General features: G+C 37.4%; 1 long non-coding RNA gene across 1 annotated transcript in view; it reads left to right on the plus strand.

The window, feature by feature from the left end:
- LOC113626805 (uncharacterized) overlaps window positions 1-1,882 on the plus strand; it is a 6,046-nt gene extending 4,164 nt beyond the window's left edge. Inside the window, exon 4 of the long non-coding RNA XR_003435286.1 lies at window positions 1,758-1,882. This is a non-coding gene — a long non-coding RNA (uncharacterized LOC113626805). The remainder of the gene's footprint in view (window positions 1-1,757) is intronic.
- The last annotated feature ends 3,317 nt before the right edge of the window (window positions 1,883-5,199 follow it).

Raw genomic sequence — 5,199 nt, forward strand, 5'->3', positions numbered from 1 at the left:
GCTGCGGCCTCTCCCGTTGCGGAGCACAGGCTCCGGACGCGCAGGCTCAGCGGCCATGGCTCACGGGCCCAGCCGCTCCGCGGCATGTGGGATCTTCCCGGACCGGGGCACGAACCCGTGTCCCCTGCATCGGCAGGCGGACTCTCAACCACTGCGCCACCAGGGAAGCCCTCTTCACCTATTTTTGTTAGTGGAAAACAATTGATAATTGCTAAAGGAAATAAAATAATCCCTAAATGTAGGAAATTTCTTCTAAAACTGAAGTGAAATAATTAACATTGTAGTATTTCCTGATAATTTTGTTTCTGTTAACTATCAAAAGAAAAGTTATCAGGATATTTACTAATAAAGGGGTTTGGTCAGCTCTATTGTTGTGGTATGATTTTCTGAAAATAAATTCAGAGAGAAATAACAATAAATGAGACTCAGAGGTAGTGGTATTAGTTCATCTTATGGTTAAGCTACTTTTTCCATTACTGTAGGTACCTTTGAGTATTTGAAATTTTTAAGTACTTAATGCCCTTAGTCAAAGTTATCCAGCTTCCTGATGTCCAGAAGTGTAACGGTTAAGTAACAATATTAGCATAGGAGTGGACTTCATGGGATTGTAAGAATGATGCAGCTTTTGTCATCACCAGGGCCAAACTCCTTTTTGTGTCACTGCCACAGCTGGCAGCACAGTGTTCGGGGCCTGCGACCCACTCCACGACATCGCAGATATTTGTGAGATGCACAAACTCTGGATGCATGTGCATGTAAGTCACGTCCTTGAGTCTGGATCATGATTCACCTTTTTAAAAAGATGTATCCTATGAATAGTCCTTAAAATTTTTTAATTGACATTGCAGGCAAGACAAAAATTTCTGTAACTCTAATTTTTATAAAGAATAAATATCAAGAAAGAATAGTCTTATTTGCATAAATTATCTTAAATTAGACTTAATACACTATCATGGAATGAGCTACAAACGTATCTAGTGTTTAAAAAAAGTCTAAACCTCTATTAATATTCAACCAACAATTTAGAAAATCAGTTTAAAGAAATAGTTAAAACAATTTTAAATCAAAAGGACTTAGCCCATTACTCTAATATACGTTTCTTAATTAATAGCTATTATGGAAATCAAAAGTTTTGATGCTATTAGTTTGGTACAGTGACTTTGGGCAAAAATGTCTTTGGCTTTGACTAGAGTTGGACAAATTTAAAGTTATATAATATGGTAGATATGTTAATTTTTCTGTAGTATTGCCAAATCTGATTCCAACTTTTAAAAATTTCTGTCTCTGGAAATTACACAGAAGGTATCTCTTTGAATTAATTAGAAAAAAAACTTTACTATGTCATGAATAGACAATGAAAATTAATAGGAAATTTTTAAATGCATTGTTCTTCTAAGTAGGATAATTATAGCCAAGTTTATAATTATCTTGAATAACAATTAAATCTTCATCAACTTTTGAAATAAAATTAACATAGGAAAAAGCATTCAGTGCTATGTAAAAAGAAATAGAGGGCTTCCCTTGTGGCGCAGTGGTTGAGAGTCCGCCTGCCGATGCAGGGGACACGGGTTCGTGCCCCGGTCCGGGAGGATCCCACATGCCGCGGAGCGGCTGGGCCCGTGGGCCATGGCCACTGAGCCTGCGCGTCCGGAGCCTGTGCTCCACAACGGGAGAGGCCACAACAGTGAGAGGCCCGCGAACCGCAAAAAAAAAAAAAAAAAAGAAATAGGAACACAAATCCTTTGTATCTGTTACAGGCAGCTTGGGGAGGTGGATTGTTGCTGTCCAGAAACCACTCCTATAAACTCAGTGGCATTGAAAGGTGAGACCCGGGCCATTGCTTGTGCAAGCGAAAGAACCTATTTACGCTTCTATTTTCTTTCATTAGACGGTGAGCACTAACTGGGGCTGTTTTGTCACCTAGGGCCAACTCTGTGACCTGGTATCCACATAAACTCATGGGTATCCCCCTTCAGTGCTCTGCTATCCTGACTGGGGAAAAAGTAAATAATTTCTATTTTCAAGTAGGGACATAATGGACGTCTTGGTAATGATTAGCTTCACTGTGAATGTTCAAAACCAAAATAATTGTGGCCTCATTGAATTAACGTAGTGCAGCACCATTTGCCCTGTTGAAGAAAACTGATCCTTCCCTTTTGATCTTTTTATTTTATGATATAGTCCTTTTATTTAAGTTAAAATATTGCAATTATTTTTTCCCATTCAAATACTAACTGCTTTCTTAGGGCAAGTTTGAATTGCTCTTTAAAAAATCTAATTAAGATATTCAACTCTTCTTATTTCTTTGAACCTGCCTTCTCTGTCATAGTGCAAGTTTTCATCATCTCTGATTGGAATTGTTTCCCCTAAATATCTTTCAGCTTTTAGGTAGTCCTTCATCTATGACCAGTGTCATTTAGCAGGGAAGATGGACCTGAGTGTTAACTCATTCATTTTCAAATCTTTGCTCTAACATGTATGAGCTTTGTGATCTCTAACCTCTGCTATACTCTCCAACTTATCTATTACAATTCCCTCTTTATTCCCTTATAAATTATCACCAATTAAGCAAGAATTGAAGGATTATAGGTCTACAGTCCCTTATTTACAATTTTAAAATTTAAAGACATTCTGAACAATTAATTTTTTTGTAGTTCATCAGGTGACAAAACCAATCCTGACCTGTTGTGAGGCTCATATTGACTCTATGTACCCACTTAATGTAACAGTCATAGAAATGTTAATGTATTTGATTATGACATACAGCCCCAGACCCCAATGAAATGCTGCATTATCTTCTATATATGGACTAAACTACTTATTATAAAAAAATCTGTATTTTGACACCCACCTGTTGGCAAGGTTTTCAGAGAAAGGATGTGAATTTATTTATTTATTTATTTAACATCTTTATTGGACTATAATTGCTTTACAATGGTGTGTTAGTTTCTGCTCTATAACAAAGTGAATCAGCTATACATATGTTCCCGTATCTCTTCCCTCTTGCATCTCCCTCCCTCCCACCCTCCCTATCCCACCCTCCCATCCCACCCCTCTAGGTGGTCACAAACCACCTAGCTGATCTCCCTGTGCTATGCGGCTGCTTCCCACTAGCTATCTATTTTACGTTTGGTAGTGTATATATGTCCATGCCACTCTCCCACTTTGTCACCACTTACCCTTCCCCCTCCCCACATCCTCAAGTCCATGCTCTAGTCTAGTAGGTCTGTGTCTTTATTCCTGTCTTACCCCTAGGTACTTCATGACCTTTTTTTTTTTTTTTCTTAGATTCCATATAGACGTGTTAGCATACGGTATTTGTTTTTCTCTTTCTGACTTACTTCACTCTGTATGATAGACTCTAGGTCCGTCCACCTCACTACAAATAACTCAATTTCGTTTCTTTTTTTTTTTTTTGCGGTACGCGGGCCTCTCACTGTTGTGGCTTCTCCCGTTGCAGAGCACAGGCTCAGCGGCCATGGCTCACGGGCCCAGCCGCTCTGTGGAATGTGGGATCCTCCCGGACCGGGGCACGACCCCGTGTCCCCTGCATCGGCAGGCGGACTCTCAACCACTGCGCCACCAGGTAAGCCCAAGAGCTGCACATATTGTCTCTCCAAACACTATGACAACAGCAGGACATGTCTACACCCTCATTCTGCCCCTTATTTATAATTTTTAACTGCCCCTTATTTAAAATTTAATTTAAATAATTGACATGCTTTTAGCAAGCTATTCCTATCACCTTCTTCCCAGTACTCTATAGGAAGATGGGCATTAGGTTCTGTTCAGATGAAAGCTTTGCCATGAACTAACAACATCTTTAATATATTGGGGACCTGGTCCTCTCCATTACATTACCCACCCTGTGGACGCTAAGGGACTCTCTCAGATGTCAGTATCAGAGGCAGTTAGAGCTGGTTAGATTTTTATTTGGTAGATATGGAATTCCTAGTACAAAATACTAATAGAAAAATATATTCTGTAACATGAATCACAGAGGCAAATTCATGATCCTACTTTGGTTAGTCTATAATATATTGGCATTAATATATTGGTTAGTCTATAATATATTGGCATTAATATGTTGGTTAGTCTATAATATATTGGCATTAATATACTGGTTAGTATATAATATATTGGCAGCATTTTCTCTTCTAAATTTATCTCTTTCATCAACTGCTTTTTCCTAACCTTATAATCACCTAGTTCAAAACAAGCATTAAAAAAACCACTTTGAATAGTGTATCGACATTGGTAACTCACCTTAATTTCTTTTGATAATGAGGCATTGAAATAATGAATACATTCATTCAATAGTAATGGATCTACCATTCATTGAACATGTATTAGGCTAGGAAGCTTTACGTATGTTATTTAGCTTATGTTTACCAACAGTTGTGCTGGTTATATCTGTTAAATAGGTAAAGAAATTAACTTGCTAGTGGATGAAGAGAACTACATCTAAGGAGCAAAGGTGACAACTCACCTAAATCCAAAATATATTTTTTTCCACAAATTCATATTGTCTTTCTTAATACAATTCATAGCACCATGGGAATGCCAAAACTCACCTGGGTAGTGATGAAAAGCAGGCCCATCATCTTTTGCATATGGAGACTACTTCATAAAAATGGTATATAAACAGATGTTATATAAGTAGGGCCATTCCTGGGAATAGGAAAAAATTTTCAGCGTACCATGAAATGGGAATTCTTTTATATTATAGAACATTTTTATATACAAGAAATCAGGTTCAGGTAAATACCCATGATGGGCTTGAATGGGAGGAGTTGACTTGCAAGTTTGTAGCATGATTTATAACTAGTAAATATTTAAACATTTGCTATGTGAATCTCCATCAGTACTCTTCACAAAATAATGGGCATTAAGAATGAAGTCCAGAGATATAAATGAAAAATTTCATAGTTTTTCTCATTTGCTATAATTACAGAATGAATACTTCATTGATAGTAGGAAGAGGAGCCACCTTTAATGAAATTCATATTTCTTAAAAATAAAATTAGTTACATAAAATACTGTGATAGGTTACAAAAGTAAGTAAGAAGAAAATCATATAGTAATGTAAGATTCTACAAACATCGATTATTATGCAGAAGCAAATCGAATGCAAAAGCTTCTTTTTGGTTGGATTTTCTACATGGGTTGGACTGGTTTTATATTCATAAAATGACTGTG

Source organism: Aethalodelphis obliquidens, unplaced genomic scaffold (assembly GCF_003676395.1).
Source record: "Aethalodelphis obliquidens isolate GAN/ISIS:26980383/991018 unplaced genomic scaffold, ASM367639v1 scaffold19, whole genome shotgun sequence".
Lineage (NCBI taxonomy): Eukaryota > Metazoa > Chordata > Mammalia > Artiodactyla > Delphinidae > Aethalodelphis > Aethalodelphis obliquidens.